The 22873-nt window shown below is 42.2% G+C and overlaps 1 long non-coding RNA gene across 1 annotated transcript in view; it reads left to right on the forward strand.

Moving 5' to 3' along the window:
* The window catches only part of LOC149124546 (uncharacterized), a 71911-nt gene extending 50613 nt beyond the window's left edge, over window positions 1-21298 (forward strand). Inside the window, exons 2-3 of the long non-coding RNA XR_016212836.1 lie at window positions 14371-14461; window positions 21173-21298. This is a non-coding gene — a long non-coding RNA (uncharacterized LOC149124546). The remainder of the gene's footprint in view (window positions 1-14370; window positions 14462-21172) is intronic.
* The last annotated feature ends 1575 nt before the right edge of the window (window positions 21299-22873 follow it).

The raw sequence follows: 22873 nt of genomic DNA on the forward strand, positions 1-22873 counted from the left end.
CAGTATGTTTTTAGATTTTGTTTTCCCTGGTAGGAATTGAGGGAGGTGTTGTTATTTAACCTGTGACGTAGTTATATAAGAGAACTTCAAAAAGTTCACGGAAAACATGCATTATTTAAAAAAAGAAACTATGCATAGATGTCAAATAAGTTTTGTGCCAAAACAAACTTTATCTTTTAATTCTATTTTTCCACACACCTTTTGAAGTGCCCTCACATGACTTGTCTTAGTATGAAGTTACATTTTTGGAAAAAATACCATTTCCAAATGGCTATACTCACACATCTGTGTGATTTCTTGTTATTTCCATCAGACTGCAGGGTTCACTGTCTTTAGAATCTGCAGCCCTGTGTATTTGCCCCATGAAATTACAAGGGACATATAGACACAGGGTCTCTAGGGCTTGGGTCACACCCCATGGGAGACCAGGATAAGTACCTGGCTCCTGCCATCGGATCAGCGTGGTGCCCGGCCGCGGCAGCCATTGGAGGGTGAACCAACAGCAAAGGAAGACCTTTCTCTCTGCCTCTCTCACTGTCCACTCTGCCTGTCAAAAAAAAAAAAAAAAAAAAAAAAAGTTCACGAAGACAGGAGCCAGGTGCTTCTCCTGGTCTCCCATGCGGGTGCAGGGCCCAAGCACTTGAACCATCCTTCACTGCACTCCCTGGCCACAGCAGAGAGCTGGCCTGGAAGAGGGGCAACCGGGACAGAATCCGGCGCCCTGAGCGGGACTACAACCTGGTGTGCCGGCGCCGCAAGGGGGAGGATTAGCCTAGTGAGCCGCGGCGTCAGCCCCATGTCTGATTTCTTCTATGGACATACAAAGAATAGCGTAGATCAATTTCTAATCCCTCTAACTAGCACATAGTAGGTACTCAAGCTTCCTGAATCAGTTAATCATCTCAAAGAGCTCTTTTTTTTTTTTTTGCTTTTATTTAATGAATATAATTTCCAAAGTACAGCTTATGGATTACAATGGCTTTTCCCCCCCATAACGTCCCTCCCACCCGCACCCCTCCCCTCTCCTGCTCCCTCTCCCCTTCCATTCACACCAAGATTCATGTTCAATTCTTCAAAGAGCTCTTTCAACTCTCAGCATTTTTACACAATCTCAGTGAATTTAAATCCTGGCCTTTCACCCTGCACCAGAGCCACAAGTGTGCTCAGGCTTCTGAAGAAGCATGAAGGTTCTCTGTGGACTCCAAAGAGACCAATAAAACTACCAACATCCACTCCCATCAGCAGACTAGGAAGCTGAACAAAAACGGGGCCGGCCATCCACAAGTCAGCGACTCCATTCCCAGTCTCAATGCTGGAAAAGATCCTGGCCTCTCGCAAGGGCAGGTGATTGGCACAGGTCAGTGAAAAGGTGCAGTCAGTGCTTGGATGCCCAAGCAGATGGCCCAGCGGAGGAGAGCGAAGATTCTACATCGGCTGCTCAGGGGATTCTGTGAATCTAACATTGGCCGCTGTGTGTTCCGCAACTTGTACCTACAGGTGAGAGAGAATGTGTCAAACACAGCGGATCCTTAGTGAAAGCACCCACAAATGAAGGTAGACAAGGCTTCCAATAAGCTCCTGGCTAACCAGGCTGAGGCCCACGCAGCTAAGACTCAGGAGCCAGGCCAATGCACTGATGAGGCCTCCAGGCCACAAAGGTGGGAAGAGACCCAAGAAATCAAGCTCCTCTTCTCTTGTCTGTGCACCATGGCCTCACTGAATACATGGGTCACTCATCCAAATAAAAAAAAAAGCTTTGAAAAAGTCTAGATTGTTGAATGGCATTTTATTAATTTATTTTCCTCTCCAACAGTTTAATGCTGTCATCATTCCATAGCCATTCATTGAGAACTATCTGACAGGCCAGGTTCCTGACCAGAGGAAATTCCCTCCACCATATTAATTTCCAGCTTTCTCTCATGTGTCTTACATCCTTTACCTCCTCCCAAATCAACACTCTATAACCACGCATGCCCTTCTTCTTATTCTGAGAGTCTAATCATCTCTCCTTGCTCCCAGCTCTCTCTCCTTATTACTCTTCTTAGGATTGTCTCAAGGCTTCTTTCTTTCTGGGACTCAACTGTGTTGATCTCTCTCTCTCTCTCTCTCTCTCTCTTTTTTCTCAAGAAGCCTGCTTACTGCTTTGTAATCCAAGTTCAAGAGTTCAGTGATCTGCTGCTTTTTAAAAAAATAATATTTGACAGAAAATGTTTGAAAAGAAAAGAGAATGAGTGGGGGATCCCAGTGCCTTTCTGCTTACCTAATCCCCGACGGTGAATTGCCCACGTCGGCAACATTGCAGGCTGCTGCGTCTTCTCCGCCCTGGTGTCAGATTGCTCCAAGAACCTGAGCAGCCCCCAGATCTCTTCCATCTTCCAGCCCCTGCACAACCCCTACAGGGTGGCTGGGAAGGAATCCGGCCAAACATCCTGCGGCCACACATGTGTCTCCACTCATGCTCCAGCCCCCGCAGCCTTCACAGGTCGCTGCCCTCCCACGGACCTCCCCGGACCACCCACGTGGCCCTCCCTGAAGTCCTGGGCATGCCTCCCTTGTTCACGCTTCCTCTCAGCTCTGCCCAGACGTCCTCGGTGGACTTATTTCCACCCGTGTCGGCACGAAGGACATTTTGAAGAGAAACGTGATTTCCAGTGCCGTAATAGTTTACATTTGAGGAAGAACGAGGCAGCAAAATGCAGCAGAAGCAGGAGCAAGTCACACAGGAATGCATACAAGGATGATGTGGAGAGAGAGGCAGGCTCAGGAGGTGAAGGGGGTGTAGTCATTGCAGGGAGGCTGTTGGCTGGGAGGTACCTGATGGGTGTCACCTGAGACAGCACACTGTCTATAGACTCAGTAAGTCTGAGTCGCAGTTAACCAAGACTCAAGAACACCTAAAGCACAGACCACTAAATTCCTTGTGCCTAACGGTTTTCTGTGACCCAGACAATCGGCCTGTCCCAGCATGTTCCTGGCTTTGGTTGGGGGCGGGGGTGGGCAGGATGAGGGTTAATAGCAGCTCTGGAGTGCATCGCAGGGTTTTCACTTGGATCCACAGGAATCAGGCAAACTATGGACAACGCATTGTCACCCCCAGTTACCATTTGGAGCGCCTCTTCTTTTGCTCTGTCCTAGGATTCATGTCCACGAGGTTTTGAGCTGCTGCTCTCTCTTCAGGGTAGGTGAGTGCACCGAGCTCCATTCCCTGACCCACAAAAGTGAATCAGAGCTCAGGGAAAATACAGTCTTTCAAAGTACAGCTATCATCTTCCTGTGTAGCCAACTCCTGATCAGATTAATTTCACAGGTGACTTCAGCCCTGCTGTGGTGGCTCTTTGCTACAGGATCGCATAAGCCACAGTTTGACCATACAAATTCTGTAAGTTCCATGTTAGAACAATGTCATACAGCAATAATTGGAAGGGGTGCGTGTGGTGCAGTGGATTAAGCTACAATTTGAGATACCTGCATACCATATCAGAGTGCATGGGACCGAGTGTCACTTCTACCTCCAATCTAGTTTCCTGCTAATGAACCTGGGAGGCAGCAAATGATATCCCAAGTACTGGGTTCCTGCCACCCCTATGGGAGACCTGGGTGGAATTCTTGCTTCCAGGCCTTGGTGTGGTCTATCCCTAGTTATTGCAAGTGTTTGAGGAGTGAACCATAGGGTAAAAGGCCACTCTCTCTGTCTCTCCGCTTACTTTTGCCATCCTGCCTTTCAAATCACATAAATACATTTTTTAAAAAGAAATAATTGTAAGAAAACAAATATTTACTAGACTATTATGCCATTTTATACATTTTCAAAATTGGCTAAAAACCAATTAATAAAATAAATCACTGTATGTGCATGTAATAGAACACGAGGCAGCTATTAAAGGAATATATCTGTATTTATTGCTATGGAAAATCTCCTTTAATTATTAAATGCAAAAAGAAAGTCAAAGGGCATCATGTATTACCTTACTTATAATAAGTTTGCACTGGCATACCACCTCTCCAACATACAGAGAAAAATATGAGCTGAAATGTTGAACACCCTGTGTCAAGTCATTGAAGTGGAATTTCAGTTGATTTCCAATTGTTGGATTTTTAAAAATTTTTTACTGTAAAATTCATGAAATATAATTAGTTGTCCTTATTTTGAGAATAGAAAATGAAAATGAGAAAGCATCTGGGCTTTAGAATCAGACAGATAGATATAAGTTCAAATGCTGACTTGTAATTTTTAACACCTAGGTGACCATGGGCAAGTCATTTAAAACACTGAACTTGAAGTGTTTGACAGATATAATTATTCCCTACCTAACACAAAGGTTATGTTACAATAACATAAGAGTAGTGGCAAAGGTTTTTGAAATATTATCCAATGTATCTTTCTTTCAATTCCTTCTGTATGCTAGAATCCTTCCATCAATAAAACCAGAACAGGAAAGCTGAGGCTTACAGCCTTAGAGAGAAGAAATAGAAAAATGTAGTGTTGTGAGAAAAACACGGTGGAATGATCAGTCACTTTTTTGTCATCTAAAATATTGGTATTTTTAGAGAAAAGACAACAGACAAGAAAACCAACTTGCCATTTTAAAAAATTCCCTTTCTTTTTAATGTTTTCATACATATTACTTTTAAAACGAAATTGTTTTAAGAACAAAAGAGAATAGTTGAACCACAAACTGCCTAACAAATCTCCAAATACACTAAATTCAATTGTTGAGTCACAGGGCCCAACATTATGATCATTCAACAAATGTTTTCCCTTGGCATTTTTCTAGGCAGTAGGAATATAATGGTGAGGAAAAATGTGTTCTTTTTTAAATAAAGATTATTTATTTGTGTTATTGAAAGGCAGAGAAAAAGGGAGAGAGAGAGAGAGAGAGAGAGAGGGAAATCTTTCATCTGCTGGTTCACTCCCTGAGTGGCCACAATGGCCAGGACAGGGCCAGGAAGAAGCCAGGAGCCTAGAGCTCCATCCCAGTCTCCATATGGGTTGTAGGAGCCTGAGCACTTGGGCCATCTTCCACTGCTTTCTCAGGTGCATTATCAGGAAGCTGGGTCAGAAGCAGAGCAGCCAGTACTGGAACTGGTGTCCAATATGGGATGCCGGCAAGTATGCAACGGCTTAATCCTCTCTGCCAGAACACCTGCTCCAAGTTGAAGTATTTTCATACAGTGGTGAGAACAAGCTATGGTTACATGCAGCATTATGGTAAACATTTGAAAGATCATTGCAGCCACAGGTTTTTTTCTAAAAATGGCCACAACAATCATTTTCAGTCAGAAAGGCTCTTCCAGAATTTATCAGCACCCTTTCTGCACCTTCTGAGTCAAGAAGTGGAGTCTGGTTCCTTGCCCTTGAATCAGGATGGGGCTTTGTTGCTGTGTCAAATCATACAGGGCAGATGCTATGCGACTTCCAAGTCCAGCTCATACAGGTGATAGTCTCTTCTGAATGGCCTTGAAAGGAGTCTGATGTCCTACAGCTGCCAAGCTGGGGAGCCCCCACACAATGAACACATGGAGGTAAAGATGTCCCAAGAAGCTCCACTTGCTCCAGTCCCCAGAGCTCTGGTGTCACCAACTCAGCCACCAGATAAGTGAGTGAAGACAACATGGAAATGACGCCAGCAGCTCTCTGACTCCACATGCATCAGGAGACTTGTGCCACAACTGTCCAGCCACGTCTCATGAATTCCTCACCCAGAGACACCATGAGATATCCACAGCGTCCCTCAGCCACAAAGGATGCATTAATCCACTGAGTGTTAGGGTCCTGTGCATCCCAAGAGTAGACACAGAAGCAATGACAATGCAAAAACAAGAGCAAGTTGTGTAAATAAAGCAAAAGAATAAATATTTATTTTAAAAATCATTGAAAAATACTGTACTCCAATTTCATTTTAATTTTTGATTGCACTGCTATAGAATCAGAATATTTGTATTTATATTTTTCAAGATTCAATGAGGGTATCTTTGTAGCATAAGAGGTAATTAAGTTGGGTAAATGCGACTTGAATCCTCGTGACTTTGCTGTTTTAGAGACAATATTTTATATATAAATATGTATGTGTTTTGCAGACATATCCCACTAATTTTAATATTCAGGTGTTTTCAACCCTTGGTTTTGGTCTGTCAGAAAGCTTCTTCAGAACAACAGAAGCAATAGAGACAGGTATAAAATTATGCAATTTTGGAGCCTGAGAAGTCCTGCCATCTGCCAACTGAAGACCCAAGACAGCCAGTGATGAAATTCAGTCTGTGTGTAAGGCAGGAGAATGCGGGGAACTGAGGATGTAAATCCCAGGGCCAGGGCTGCAGAAGATGAGATAAGAGGTCCCAGCTCCAGCTGAGAAGGCAGAGGGGGGAAAAGGGCACATTCCTCCTTCCTCAGCCTTTTGTTCTATTCCTGCCCTCAACGGATTGGACCAGGCCCAACTCCATTGAGAAGGCAATCCATTCTACTCACTCCACCTATTCAAATGCTAATCTTATCCGGAAACACCCTCACAGACACACCCATACACAAAGTTTAATTTGGGCATTCCACAGCCTACTTCATCTGCACGATCAATCTTCACAGAGAATTAAGGCCTGGCATTGCTAATATGTTTATTTCTTTTTGTATCTTTTGAAATTTGTTTTGTTACTATTTGCTCTTATTTGAGGAGGGGGCATATATACTCACACCTGTATCTCTGCTGTGAATTGCAAACCTTATTTTTACTTCATGGTTTTTTTTGTCCTGAAACCCATTATATCTGATACTAGGAGCCCTGATTACTTTATTGTGTGTATTTAGTGTAAGATTGCACCTTTTTTATTTAGCTTTTAATTTCAGAAATTCTAGGTGTGCCTCATATGCTGCATACTTGAGTTTTCTTTGAGATCAGTCTGAAGTCTTTCACAGAAACTGAAATATTGACATTTATTAAGAGAAACAGTTAATATTTAGTGAACATCTATGACTCAAGATGTTCCTTGACTTACTGATGGGGTTGTGCACTGATAAACTCCTCATAAATTGAAATCACTGTAAGTCGGGGCAGGCACTGGCCTGGAAGTTAAGACTCCCATGTCTCACGTCAGAGCGCCTGCGTTCTGTTCCTGCCTCCAGATCTGGTTTGTAGCTGCAGCCTCCAGGGAGGCAACAGTGATGCTTAAGTAGTTGGGTTCCTGCCAGACCTGGACTAAGTTCCTGGTTCCCAATTTTAGCCCCAGGTGCCATTGAGGGTATTTGGAGAATGGACTGATAGAAGCTCACACTCTCTCTCTCTTTCTCTCTCTCTCTCAAAAAAATGTACTTTTTTTTTTAAAAAAGAAGAAAATACTGCAAGTCAAAATTACGATTAGTACACACAACCTACCAAACATTATAGTTCAGCTTAGCCTATCCTACACATGCTCAGAACACTTAGTCTGTTGTTGAATAAGATCGTTTAACACAAAGCTTATTTTATAGAAAAGTAATGAATATCTCCTATACACACAGATGAGCAATTTGTAGACATGATGGTATGTGAAACACAAAACACGATATCCAAAAAAACACTGACAACACAATACCCTGTAGGGAATCAGTTGTTTACCCTTGTGATCTCGTGGTTGGCTGGGAGTTGCACCTGCTGCCCCTGTGTGGCAGGAGAGAGACAAAGAGACACACACACACACACACACACACAGAGAGAGAGAGAGAGAGAGAGGGAGAGAAAGGGAGGATCATACCTTATCGGGAGTCCAGGAAAAGATCAAAATTAAAATTCAAGGTTTGGTTTCTACTGAACATGTACCATTTTTACCAAAAATCCTAAGTTAAATCATTCCAAATCAGGGAGTGTGTGTGTGTGTGTGTGTGCATAATCACTTCTGTGTATCTTGCAATTAATTGAGGAAGGAAAGAACCTAAGCATGAAACTACATTTTCAGTTTTATAGGTTGTTGAAAACTGTAACTATGTTTTGTATTCTTAGTGTGTCTGTGTTTGTGCTGTTTTCCCATTATTTAGAAATTTTGTATTACTGTGCTAGTGAAATCTTTGTAATTATAACAATATAATACCCCTAGTGCTCCATTTCTTTGGCAGTATCTATTAACTTTCTATTATGAGCAATGATAAAATTAGTATGCTTCCTGTTTTCTGTCTTCCCCATTCTATTATCTCTTTTAATGCCTAATAGTATGATTGCATATGCTGATATTTCTGTCACTTGATCTGTCAGCTTTGAAAGTTATCTCTTGACTCTGCACTATTAACAGATGAAGCAATCAGCAAACTTTTTCATAACTCTTCCTTTTGAAATGTTGATTAGATATATACTTTCTGCATTGCTAAGGCATACACCAGGTATATTTCTTGTGTCATCACATACCTTCACATTTGGTTTAATCTTTGCCTGCACTGAAACAGATCCCTTGCTCTCTGCCAATGTCACAACCAATTTCTCAAGTCATCTCCAGGAATTTCATCAAGAAGAGTTCACTGTGGAAATATTCCCTGGGTTCTTATTGATTCAAAATAGCCAGTACTGACTTTGCTTTTATAGTTGAAGAAAAATTTGGCTGGATATTTAATCTTTGGCTTATACTTTGTTCTAGAAATACTGTATAATGTTCAAAATATTGGTTTTTTTGGTGCATGCCGTTTATATGATGGTAATTTTGCTATTCTTTTACTAATTTTTTTCTCTTTTTTACAATATCTTTTTATCATACCTTACCAGTTCTTTGATAGACTTTTTAAAATTTAATCTTTTTGAAAAAAAAAAAGATGCATTTATTTATTTGAAAGGCAGAGTTACAGAGAGAGAGGAAGAGACAGAGAGAGTGTGAGATTTTCCTTCTGCTGGTTCACTCCCCAGCTGTCCACAATGGTCAGGGCTGAGCCAGGCCAAAGCCAGGAGCCATGAGCTTTATCAGGTCTTCCACGTGGGTGCTAAGATCGAAACACTTGGGCCATCTTCCGGTGCTCTTCCCAGATCATGGACAGGGAGCTGAAAGGGAAGTGGAGCAGCCAGGATGTGAATGAGCACCTATATGGGATGCTTGCCTGGCAGGTGGTTGCTTTACCCACTATGCCATGATACTGACCCCAATATTTAGTTTTAATCTTTCACTTATTTGAGAGGTACAGAGACAGATAGGAAGAGGAAAAAACTCCTATCTTCTGGTTCACTCATCAAATGCATACAATGGCTGGAGCCAGAGCCAGGAACGTAAACCAGGTCTCATATGTGGGTGGCAGGAAGTCAACTGAGCAGTCACTGTTGCCTCCTAGGGTCTTCACTGATTGGAAGCTAGCGTCTGGAGCCAGAGTGAGGGACGGAACCCAGGTACTGTGATTTGGGATGTGGACATCCTTACCACAAAACTAACTGGCCATGCCCCTCCATGGACTTTTTGTTAGAAGTCTTAAAAGTCCAGAAAGTACTCTGGGGCCTCCACTCAGCAGAACCGTTCTCCTTCTGTGCTAGAAAGAAGTATACTCTTGTATAGTGGCGTATCATCTGTGACAGTCTTTGTTCAGCCCTACTTGTTCTGCTCATCCAAACCAAGCAGATCCAAAAGGGCTTTGCTACAGTCTTTCTCATCCCAGTTCCTGATTTTTTTTTTTTTTTCTAAATGTACTTGTTTTATTTGAAAGGCAGAGAGACAGGGAGAGGCAGAAAGACAGATCTTCGATTTATAGGTTCACTCCTTAAATGCCTACAACAGCTAGAACTGGACCAAGACAACAGGAACACAAAACTCAAACCAAGTCTCTCTTGTGGGTGGCAGGTACCCCACTACTTCAGCCATTACCTGCTGCGTCTCAGGGTTTTCATTAGCAGGAAACTGGATTGGAAGTAGAATAGACAGAACTGGATTAGGCACTCCCCTAGGGGATTTTGTCATTCCAAGCAACAAGTTAATTGCTGCAGCACACCCTCCCTCTTGTAAACCATTGAGGTAGGGTTTGCACTTTAGGGAAGGTCACTCATCTAGAGAAGCTGCATCTGTCTGACTTCAGTAGAAATCACTGGAATTTGTCTCTCCATCCCTTCCTCTGACTTTTGGCTATTTTTACATGATTTTGAAGCCAGTAGATTACATATGGTTCCTAATTTGAAAAATAAAGTTTCCAGGGCTCCTCCTCTTCTTCTTCCTATTCCTCCCCCTCTCCTCCTTGTTCTCATTCTTACCCTTTTTCCAGAAGAGGAAAAAACTAAATTACACCATGCTTTTCATGGTAAATATTGCAAAGCTCATTTGGTTCAAAAGAACTTGACGTAAGGAGAAAGAAAAGAACTTGTGGGTTCCAAAGATCCAGAAGAGGGTTGATTCAATGCACAGATTTTATACCAGAAATTGTAGTATACAAAGCCACATATGATGATAACAGAGCAGATTCCCTCACCCAAAAAGGCATAAGAAAGGATCACATAAGTAGATCACACGAAGGCCTCTGGGAGGGGCCCGGAACACTTGATCAAGTTGTAATAAAGACTATGAAGAGCTTATTGTAGCATATATCCTATGCTTGGACTTGGGGGAGCTTCCCAGGGCCCAGTTATGAACTATGACTTAACTCGCCAGGATATAACTTTGGAAGGTGTGTTCAGGAGCAAGTCTCCAACATAACATCTGTAGAATGGAAAAGAAGGGCTGAGAAAGTTGTTTATGCAAAAAGTTCCTATGGGCATAGGAGTAGCACAATGAGGAGAGGAACAAGACTGCGCTGACACAGAGACAACAGATTATGGAGGAATCTCCGTGTAAGTAGCAGAGTTCAGGGCTACAGCTGAGACCAGACAGGGAGAACTGTCCTTCACTGGAGACCATCAGGGTCAGAATAAATTGCTTGGGCTGAACACTCCTCCTCAATGCCAGGATCACCCAAGTACAACAGTTTTCCTTTTAACGCAGATTATCTCAGAAGAGAAAGAAGAAAAGGAAGTGAATAGTCCACCAGCTGAATACTTTACTTGGCCACGTGTGTGTTGTGACTAAGTCATCTTGTTTCTCAGCTTCTTTCTACCATCCTCGAAATGGGAGCCATAGAATTTTTATCTTACTTCTAGTGAAATAAACACTGTTCATATTTTTACACATCTCAATTACTGACTATAAAATTTTAAACCTGCTACGTGTGGTGACGTGCCTGACATTCCAGGGAACATTTGTTCAAGGCATGCTTGCACCATGAACTAATTAAAACCTTAGACAAGAATTGGAGCAAGTCAGAACCATAATCCCATTAGACATTTGTATGTAGATAAAGTTTGTGATCCCAAACTGAGATATTAAATACACTAAGCAGGTATTGATAGCACAGGAAAGAAAGGACGTGGTGTAAGTTTCACACTGAAGGCCATTGGTTCTATCAAATGCTCACAGAAATAAACCGCCTTCTCATGTAGAGAAAGCTGATGCTAGGGGTACCAGTTTAGGCCATCCGTGTGGTGAATGGCAGTGTCTTTGAAGAGCTTAATTTTGGAAAAAAGGAACATTAGTCACTGCGTTCAAGCTGCAAGGAGAACGGACAGTGCTGCAGAAGGTAACTAAGCTGGAGGGACTTTGGGACTCTAGAGCATGGGGGTACGGACTGAGCCATGGCGAGAGCACATGTTCAAGTCCAGGCAGGACTAGCAACCACTTGCTGGACTGGATGAACGAGACAAGCATAGCAAGCAACACCTGGGTCGAATGACCTATCCATAGGCCACAGGACATTATTTTTACCACTCCCTCCTTCAGCCCACTTTTGGCTCAGATTTTAGTTCAAGCCCTGGCTTCAAAGACAAAATGAGCCGGAATCACAAATTGACTGATTTGAAACCTTAAATTGACTATAGTGAATCCAAGAAATCACTGAGTAAACCTGTATTAAAAACACAAGAATATCCATGATCAGATGCATCAGAAGGTCTCAAACTTTGGTAGTTTAAGTTATAACCAAGAGAAAAAAGGCAATTGCATCTTTAATGCTCAAATTTGTGACTATGTGAAAATTAAACACTAAATATGTTAAGAGTGACAGGCAGATAGCAAACATTTGCTAAATGATAAATAGTGTTTATCTTTCCACTATTATCTGAACTTTATGCTTTGGTTCTATCAACCTTTGAGTTTTAAAAGCTCTCTATTTAAAAATCAAAAAATCTTTAAATATCCTGTAAGGTTATCAGGTCCCAAAAACACTAGCAAGACAGTCTCCTCAGGGAGACAGAGCAGTTATGGAAATATGGTGGGAGAAAGCCCTGAAGCTAAAGGCTAATGTCTAAAGGACAGCACTCTAGAAAAATTTACCTAGTTTGTAATTTTGCCTGGAGAGGAAAACAGGCTCATCTGGGCCTGAAGTCACACATAAATTATTTGTACCAGGATGACAAATAATTAATAATGAGAAACTCAGCTTAATATTGCTGCCAACCAGGCTGTATTGAGAAAGAAACTTTTTCAAAATGCCTTGGTAAATCTGGGATCCCAGGAAATGTGTTGGGTGGTCTTGCAGGTTATTTGCATCGCGGTAGGAGCCCAGTGGACTGCACCAGCAAGAGCATCTATTTATATTCCAAAGTCAGGCCTCCTGCTTGCTGGGAAAACACTGCCAAAAATGAACCACTCTTACATTATTAATCACCTCCGCTGATCCTCCAGGAGAACCGCCACTCTTCACGTTGCCTTTGTCTACCTCCTCTCTCTTCTTTTCAACATGCATTTTTTTAAAGGAAAATATCTTTTAAATATTTTTTAATTAGTTATTCATTTTCCTTTTTCCTCTGTATTTCTTTTTTTTTTTTTAAGATTTTTAAAAATGTATTTGAAAGGCAGAGTTACAGAGAGAGATAGAGGCAGAGAGAGAGGTCCTCTACCCACTGATTCACTCCCTAAGTGGCCACAATGGCTGGAGTTGAGCTGATTCGAAGCCAGCAGCCAGGAGCTTTTTTCTGGGTCTCTGATGTGAGTGCAGGGGCCCAAGTACTTCAGCCATCCTCCACTGCTTTCCCAGGTGCATTAGCAGGGAGCTGGATCTGAAGCGGAGCAGTTAGGACTCAAGCCAGAGCCCATGTGGGATGCCAGCGCTGCAGGCCAGGCTTTAACCCACTGCAGCACAGCGCCGCCCGGCCCCTTCATGTTCCTTTTCTATTTGAAAGGCAGAGAGATAGAGACAGAGCCAGGGTGGGGGGAGGGGGCGGGGGACATCCTCTATCCATCCACCAGTTCAAATACCCAAAAATAGACAAGGCTGGAGTCTTACTGAAGCCAAGTACTCAAGCCATCACCTGCGGCCTCCCAGGGAGCACCTTACCAGGAAGCTGGGTCAGAAGTGAAGTAGCCAGAACATGGACCAGGCACTCCAGTATGGGATACAGGCAAGCCCAGTGGCAACTTTATCCACAGCATCAAAACCTAACTCTAAACTTGTGTTTTTAATATGTTGCCAATTAATTTTATTATACTTTATTGCTATTATTTTTGTTGAGCACTTTTATCAACATAGAAAGCTGTCTTCATTCCTTTTTTTTTTTTTTTGTAAAATTTATTTATTTATTTGAAAGAGTTACACAGAGACAGAAGGAGAGTCAGAAAGAGAGAAAGGTCTTCCATCTGCTGGTTCACTCCCCAGTTGGCACAATGGCCAGAGCTATGCCAATCCAAAGCCAGGAACCAGAAGTTTCCTCCAGGTCTTCCCACGTGGGTGCAGGGGCCCAAGCACTTGGGCCATTCTCTATTGCTTTCCCAGTCCATAGCAGAGCTGCATCGGAAGTAGAGCAGCCAGGTCTGGAACCAGTGCCCATATGGGATACCGGCACTGCAGGAGGCAGCTTAACCCCTTAGGGCACAGTACCGGCCCCTGTCTTCATTCTTAACTTCATTACTGTAATGTCTTCATATCACGTAAGAGAGGTTATTTCTGTTAAATCTGTTTTCTGACTCATGTTTTATAAGCTTCAAGCATTTCCTAGGCAGAATTTCTTACTGTTTCCTTTGACGTTCTCCTAGGTTTAGGGATTCTTCTTGGTTTGGGGCTTGTCCCAGTCTGTCTGATGACAAAATGTCGAATCATATTTTATTTTCAACAGGTTGAAATTAAAATTTTAAATGAAAATGGTGATATGAAAATATCCTCCCCCCTAAATGGCGTGTTTTCCATGTTATCTCGGTAACTATCTTTCAGAACTATTATACTTTAATCTTCTCTCAGTGCTCTAAAGTAAATTCTCTACCCACACTTGTAATTATCTAAATGAGTTTAGAGTCACATAACTAATTGCAAATAAACTCATTACCCATCATAAATCCTAAAATTAATAATCAGTTAACAGAGCACCACTATTTTATTACTTTATAACTGATTAATAATGATAATAGTTTTCCTTTTTACTTCTTCAGGACAAAATCCTCATACTGAAAATGTTAATGTCCCATGTCTGAGTCGGTGATGCTATTTGGGCATGCAGAATTCCTTCAACATACAGAACAGGTATTTATTAATTCATATATTAATTATTTTAGTAGCTATTTCTTGAGCATCAGCTATATTCCAAGCACTCTTTAAGGTAATATAAATACATCAGTGAACAAAATACACAAAAATGTATGCACTGATTTGGATCCTAAGTCAGAAGGGTGGAGGGGAGAGAACAAAAATTAAACAAAATGTGTTCATTTGTTCATTTTGTATTGTTTCATATTGTACAGAGGAAAAATAAAGCAAAGAAGGGAGAGGATACGAGGTGGGGAAGAGGTTCTTTTTCACCAGGTTTCCTGGAAGGCCTCACTGACTGGGTGAACACATACCAGACAGTGAGGAAGCACCCTGGATACATATCTAGTCACTGGGCAGACTGGGCACAGAGAGTAGCAAGTGCACAACCCTGGGGCAAGATGGCCTGGTGTTTTCAGAAATAACAAAGAGGCTGGGGGGGTGGGGGAACAATGACAGAGAGAGCTGGAGACTGGTTGGTGAGGTCTCTCATGGCCCTGACATGGCTGTTTTTAAAGTTTTCCGAAGACTTTGCCCATAAGGAGTGAGAAGAGCCACACCTGGGAGGGCAATAAGCAGAGGGCTGGGTAAGATCTGATTTCCGTTTTAAAGGGACCCGCAGATAGAATCCTGAGAAGAGTTTGTAAAGGGGGGAATATGGAAGTAGAGAGTCATTTTAAGAGGTTTCTGCAAAAATTCAAATGCCAGATGAAGAGTAGTAACAAGGGAGGTGGGAGAATGTTCGATTCTGGGTGTCATTTTGAGCTAGACAGCATCAGAACTTGCTAACCAATATAAATGACTTATGTGAGAATGAGATTAAGATGATACCCAGGTCTTGACCTTAACAATGGGGTAAAAGCAGGTACTGCTACTTACTGAGATTAAAAAGACTACCAGAAAGAGATTTAGGGTCAGGTTCAGTTTTAAACAATTTATTTTTAGATACTCATTATACATGGGAGTGTAACTGTACAGTAGGGAATAGAATATATAAACCTAGAGTTAAAGGCACCTTAATATACTCATTAAAAAAATTACTTAACTTGAGAGGCAGAGTTACAGACAGAGAGGGAGAGACAGAGAGAAAGGTCTTCCATCTGCTGGTTCACTCCCCAAATGGCCACACTGGCCAGAGTTGAGCCGATCCAAAGGCAGGAGCTTCTTCCGGGTCTCCCACATGGGTACAAGGGTCCAAGCACTTAGCCCATCTTCAACTGCTTTCCCAGGCCATCACAGAGAGCTGGATAAGAAGAGGAGCAGCCGGGACACAAACAAGTGCCCATATGGGATGCCAATGCCACAGATGGAAGCTTAGCCCAAAACACCACAGCACCAGCCCTAGGATACTCATTTGGGGGGCAGGTGTGTGGTGCAACAGTTAAGTTGTTGCTTGATGTGCCTGCATCCTTTATCAGAGTGCCTGGTTCGATTCCAGCTGTTCTGCTTCCCGTCCAGCTTCATGCTACTGTGCTCTCTGGGAGGCAGCAGATGAAAGCTCAAGTACTTGGGTCCCTGTCAGCCACATGGGAGCCCTGGTTGATCTTGGGAGTTCTGGGATCCTGATTTTAGCTGTTGTGAGCTTTTGTGGAGTGACTAGCAGATGGGAGATCTTTCTTCTCCAACTATCTCTAGTTCTCTGTCTCTATGCCTTTCAAATAAAATGTGAATAAATGCATAAAATAAATAAAGATAAGCATTTGGGAGTTGTCAGTATGTGCACATTTAAGGCCATCCAGACTGGATATCACTAAGGGGGTGGGCAGAGATAGCTAAGAGATCCCGATAGTCAACATGAGCACTCTAACATGGACAAAATCAAAGAGGAAGATGAGCTGGGGGCTTGGGGAAAGATGACTGAGAGAATGTGGTGTTTTACAAAGCAAGCAAAAAAGATATTTCAAGGAAGAGTGGGTATAAAACTGTTTCATTAACTATCATTTACTGTGGATGTTAAAATCTTTCTTCTTCTTCTTCCTCCTCCTCCTCCCCCTCCCCCTCCTCCTTCTTTTTGTTAAAGATTTATTTGAAAGGCTGAGTAACAGAGAGGCAGAGGCAGAAGCAGAGACAGAGAGAGGTCTTCCACCTTCTGGTTCACTCTCCAAATTGCCACGCTGGCCGGAGCTGAGCCAGTCTGAAGCCAGGAGGCAGGAGCTTCCTCTGGGTCTCCCATGTGGGTGCAGGGACCCAAGGACTTGGGCCATCCTCTGCTGCTTTCCCAGGCCATAGCAGAATGCTGGATTGGAAGTGGAGCAGATTTCATTTTTGTTGATTTTAACAAATACAAATGAACCAAGTTGAGAAGCATGATAGTCTTACTGAATTGGTTTCAAGAGAGGGTGGGTGAAGAGGATTAAGTAATACAGAAAAAGAGAAAATACCTTTTGGTAAACTTCCATTGTAACGAAGAACAGAGAAATGGAAGAGAGAATGGTTTTAAAATTTATTTTTAATTATAACGTGTTGTCTGCTGAAGGAAGGGATTCAATGGAAAAAAAAACTGGTGATGAAAAAAGTGAAGAAAAAATATTTCAATAATATACACAAGTAGGAAGGAAGGTAAGAAAATTGATGCCGGAAGTAGAGGACTCAGCGGGCTGCCCATGGGTACATTGGTGGTTTATCCACGGGAGCAGGGTGGAAGGTAGAACCGTGAGAATGGGGTTGCTGAGATGTGAAAGGTGATGTATGTGAATTCATTCCTGAGGAAAATAGGGAAATACCAGGCAGGGTTATCTGTGAAGAGTAAGGAAGGAGATGAGGGGTGGGAAGTGTGAAATGAGGCAGGAGGGGACTGGCCTTGTGGCCCAGCAGGTTAAGCTGCTCCACTTCCAGCCCAGCTCCCTGCTAATGCACCTGGGAGAGCAGTGAGAAATGTGGATCTCCCTAGTGGGAAATCTGGATGGAGGCCCTGCCTCCTGGCTTCGGCCTGGCCCAGTGCTCTCTGTTGTGGCCATTTTGGGGGTGAACAAGTAGATGGGAGATCTCTTTGTCTCTTCCTCTGTCATTCTGCCTTTCAAATCAATAACAAAAATCTTTGGAAAAAAAATGAGAGGGGAAACAAAACAGTCAATGAATTGGGATGTGGTGGGCAGGAAGTTGCAGGATTTCTGGGTAGTACTCATGTCAAAAACTTTGGGAACACATGTTTCTTGAGAAGTGAGTCCCACTGTGTTAACACGTGAAATGAGGGTGCAGACCTTTGGCACCCTAAGATACCACTTAGGATGCCCACATCCCATATCTGAGTAGCTGGGTTTGAGCCTCAGCTCCATTTCCAATTCTACCTTCCTGCTAATGTGCATGGGAGGTAGCAGGTGATGGTTCAATACTTGGGCCTTGCCACCTTTGTGGGAAACCCTAATTGAATTCCTGGCTCCTAGCTTCAGTCTGGCTGAGCCCCAGCTGTTACAGATACCTAAGGAGTAAACCAGTGAATGGGAGATCTATGTACCTTTCAAATAAAAATATAAAAATTTAAAAGTAGCTTAAGAAATGGGGTGATTACATATTTTGGAGAACCACTGTATGTTATGTGACCCTATCCTCCAGAGCCACAACACTAATTAATAAATTAATACCCACTGCAGCATCCTCTTCAAAGAAAGATGTTTGACATTTGACCAAAAATTTCCAGATGTTGAGAGCAGAGCATTGCATCTAAGTATCCTACAGAACAATGTTCTACAGTTTCCAATTTGGAAAGTCACTACCATCAATTCAGCATCAACAAACGTGTCCATCTGTTCCCCAAGGGAGGATTTTTGCTGCCACTGCTGTTCCCTCTACGAAGTGCAGTGTTTGAGCTAGAAGAGAAATGCAAAACTTAAAGGACTCTAGGTGAAAGGTTAGGGAAAAGCACATTATTTTTCTGAAGCTCCTTATTCATTAACCATAACAGGGATACAGAAAGCCTTCCAAGCACAACAGTGTCATGGGAGGAGCAATATGCTGGGATTGGGAACCCAGTACTGACACGCCCAGGCTCAGTGATCTTGGTCAATCTTCAGCACTCATGTATCTAAAGGTTGACTAACAAGTGACCGTCTCCAGTTGTGGGTACAGAGCGCACGGTGATTAAGTGTTCTCATCTGAAGTCAATCAACCTAGGAGCAGATCTCAGCTCTTCCTTTTCCTAGCTGCGTCACCTTGGAAACAAGTTAACCTCCATGGGTCTCAGCTTTGTTCTTTGTAAATTGGAGAAGATAACACCTGTTTCACTGGCTGTATTGTGAGGATTAAATGAGAAAATACGCATCAAACACTTAGCACATTGATTTTATTTTTATAGAGTTTGTGTATTTGAAAGGCAGAGTGACAGAGAGAGAGAGAGAGAAAGAGAGAGAGAGAGAGAGAATGGGAGAGAGAGAGAGAGATCCTCTAGTTCACAGCCCAAATTCCTGTAACAGCCAGGGCTGGGCCAGGACAAAGCCAGGAGCCAGGAACTGCATCTCAGTCTTCCATGTGAGTGACAGGGACCCTAGTACTTGAGAGCCAAAATCTGCTGCCTCCCAGGTACACATAGGTAGGAAGCTGGTCGGAAGTGGAGGCAGGACCAGAAACAGGGGTCCTAAGCAGCAGCTTAACCTGCAGTGCCACGGCTGCATCCCAGCACACTGATTTTGTAAGAGAACGCAGCAGCTGATAGGAAACAGTTCTCTAAATCGAACGTCCTGTGAAATTATAAGCCGCATTACTTCTTTATTAATAGTGTAGCAGAGAAAATTAAATCAGGAATGTTTCTGGAAAGAAAACATATAACATAAATTTGGTTCTAATCTATTACTCCATTACTCCTTAACCTTTTAGCGATCAGCATCTCCACTCTGACTTCTCCACCTATTTTGATGGCAGTTTACAGTAGTGTTTTTACAAGCTTGTGCAGCATTATTGCAGAAAGAAATGGCTTTTCTGTTGGGAATAATAATAGTAATAAAACAATGTTGTTTTAGATCTGTGATCTAGCGTTTCCTTTACAAGGAGGCATTACTCCTGATGAGAAAATAAAGGTTACAGAAGGGTTAACGGACTTTGTGAAGGTAACAACGTGGCCCAATCATTCCCCCTACACAGCAGCAGGAACATCTGTATTTCTGACATATTTATAACACATTGGTTAAGATGTTTGCTTAATGTTCTTTTTTATTCAAAGGTCTCTGACCACTTAAACCTTTTCCCCTTTTAACTTAGATGTGCTTTGCCAGCTATTCATGCCCTTTAAGTACCTTCTGTATGCTCATGTTGAGATTGGACCCACCACTTTTCAGAGTTCTATGTTGACAAAATTTGAACATAATTACAGCAGTTCTTTTTCTAAAAAAAAAAAATTCAAGTTAAAAAGAAAACTTTCCTTTAGATTGGAAATTTCAAGGAATTAAGATTGCTTGCTTGTTGTCAGAAGACAATGTTAGATGCTGTGATGCTAAAAATAAAAAAAAAATTGCATTACATTTCATAGACAGGTTTAAAATGTGGTTTGAATATGTCAGCTATTAGCATGGTACCCTGATCCAAGACTGGGCTCAGAAGAACTTAAAACTCAAAAGTGAAACTTTTGTTGTGAAACCCGTGGAGAATTACATACCTCCTTTCCAACTTTGATGCTTCTAGATAAAATGGCAGACCGTTTCTTTGCTGCTTGCTTACGTTATTAAATAAAAAGATATTTGTAAGTATTGCAGGGGTGAAATTATATAAATATTTTTATTAGCACTGGATTGTAAGAAACACAGATCCCACAAGTAGATGTGCATGAATGGACACAAGTCAATATACACGCACAAAAAAAGATAGAGTTACGCATGGTGTGTGTCTAGATTTTCTCGGCAGACCCAGCCATATGTTTCTTGTCTCAGCGGCTGCCCAGCGAATTCATGCATGTGGCTAACAGTCCTAGCAGGCAAGAAGCCATATAAACAATGAACATAACTCATGATGAAACAAAGAGGCATGGTAATGGCATATTGGATAAGGAACCATTCAACTCAACTTTTTAAGTGAGCAATTTTGATAAGTGAGTAAATGATATATTGACAGAATCAGCCCACTGAGAAGTTAGATGGTGAAAGATGGCATGGCATTTCTCATGATAGGATGCCCTGGCCACATCCTCATCCCGGACTTTTGTCTGTAGTGTTCTTCATTGCAACCTCTCTGGAGCCAGCAGGAGAGACCCAGGGGTGTCAGAGCTCACAGACAATGGTTAAATACTGTGAAGTAGTTTCTTTGTTTTGTTTATTGCAACAGGAAAAGAGCTGGTTCTAGCTTCAAAGGAATAAAGAGTGTGCTTTAAATTCTTATTCTCTTTCTGTAATAAATGAATTGTATACTTTCTGTGTACTGTGGGAGATAGATTGGGACGCATAGTAAAGCTATAGGATTTCATTCATATGAACCATTCGTATGTGTCAACACTAAGCCTTACATTTCACCTGATATTTTCTCCTGAGAAAATACCATCCCCCTGTTTAATTCAATGAGAAAAATAATTAATAATTGATGAGGATTTGTGGAGTTTAAAATTGTCAACAAGACAGTCTTAATACAACAGCTCTGAAGTCACTGAAATGCTTTCCTCTCTTCTGTTTATTTACCCTTTCTATAGGGCCTATCATCTTGCAGCTTAGGCATGGAAGCTGCAGGCATAATGAGAGGATGAAAATATTACGTGTCCATCTAATTTTTCTCTCTCAATGAATTAAAATACAGAGTTGAGCTGCACATTCTACCGTCTGACTCTGCTTAGTTGCTGAGACTGCCTAACGCCTTGTGGACAACATATACAGAGTGAATGATGTGAAAGAAAACAGGAAGGTATGATACCGCACGTTAATCTGAAAATGATGCCGTTGCTTATTTATTTGTAATATATTTGTATATATAATTTATTTGTAATATATTTGTAATATACAAAAATGCACATATAGTAGTGATAGTTAATGCACATAATTGTTCTTGTCCTGCTTTTATTCTCTTTTTTTTCTCTTAAGAGACAGAGCTCCCACCTGCTGGTTTACTCCCCAAATGCCTACAGCCACACAGGCTGGGTTAGGCCAAAGCCAGGGGCCAGAATTTCAATCCAGATCTTCCATGTGGGTTGCAGGTTCCTAGTTTCTTTCGTCATCGCCATCTCTCTCCAGGGTTTGCATTGGCAGAAGGCGGGAATTGGGAGTGGACCCAGGACTTGAAGCTGGGTGCTCCAGATGGATGTCAGTGTACCAACTGATGGCTTGATGGCTGCATCAAATACCTGCTGCCCCCATTCTCATTTTTGAAGAAACTTTCCTTCTCTTTTTTTTTTAAGATTTATTTATTTGAAAGTCAGAGTTACACAGAGAGAGGAGAGACAGTCAGAGAGAGAGAGAGAGAGAGAGAGAGAGAGGGAGAGAGAAAGAGAGAGGTCTTCCATCTGATGGTTCACTCCCCAATTGGCCACAACAGCCGGAGCTGTGCAGATCCGAAGCCAGGAGCCAAGAGCTTCTTCTGGGTCTCCCACATGGGTGGAGGGGCCCAATGACTTGGGCCATCTTCCACTGCTTTCCCAGGCCATAGCAGAGAGCTGGATTGGAAGTGGAGCAGCCGGGTCTTGAACTGGAGCCCATATGGGATGCCGGTGCTACAGGCCAGGGCATTAACCCGCTGTGCCACAGCACTGGCCCCAAAACTTTCATTCTTATCATGATCTTGTGGTAATGAGTTCCTGAGACCAACAGTCATTGGATAGCCCAATGAAGGTTATCAAGGTCTTTCACAAACAAGCAGCACATGGAATGGTTTATATATCCAAACAATGATTGGCAAGTTGACAAATGCTTTATAATTATAGCCTTGAGGACAAAATGATATGGAAGCACCAGATATCTCAGCTTTCTCATCTGTGCAATGGGAATTTGTTTACTCACAAATACTTTTTGGATGCCTAGTGCATGCTATGCACATTTGCCACACAAATGGTCTGCAGCCTTGAACTTGATAGAAAAATCCTCTGCCCTTGCAAGAGCTCCTGCAAGGGGAGGTGGCTGCAGAGGGCAGGATACACTATATGCAACAGTAACAAATAACATACAGTAGTAGATTAAATGGTGATAAGTGTGACAGAGAGGAAGAGAGAGAGAGAGGACTAGGGATGCTTGTGGAATTTGCAACTTGTAAGAGTTTAGCAAGTCTCACCTTGAGAAAGAGAAAATGATAGTAGTGCTTCCTGCCACCATTACAGGAATTATTATATGTAAAATGCTTTGAATAATGTGTAGGACATAGGAAATTGCTAATGTATGTTATTTTTTAAAAAGAGGTAGTGACATTAAGGGTTGTTTTAAGGAAGATTGTTGCTTGCTTTATAGTGATTTTATTTGCCATGGCCATTTTGTTGTTGTTGTTGTTGAAGTGAGGATGGAATTCCATTTGAAT

The sequence above is a fragment of the Oryctolagus cuniculus genome, chromosome 9, assembly GCF_051225735.1.
Source record: "Oryctolagus cuniculus isolate XC-2025 breed Fujian yellow rabbit chromosome 9, ASM5122573v1, whole genome shotgun sequence".
Taxonomy (NCBI): Eukaryota; Metazoa; Chordata; class Mammalia; order Lagomorpha; family Leporidae; genus Oryctolagus; species Oryctolagus cuniculus.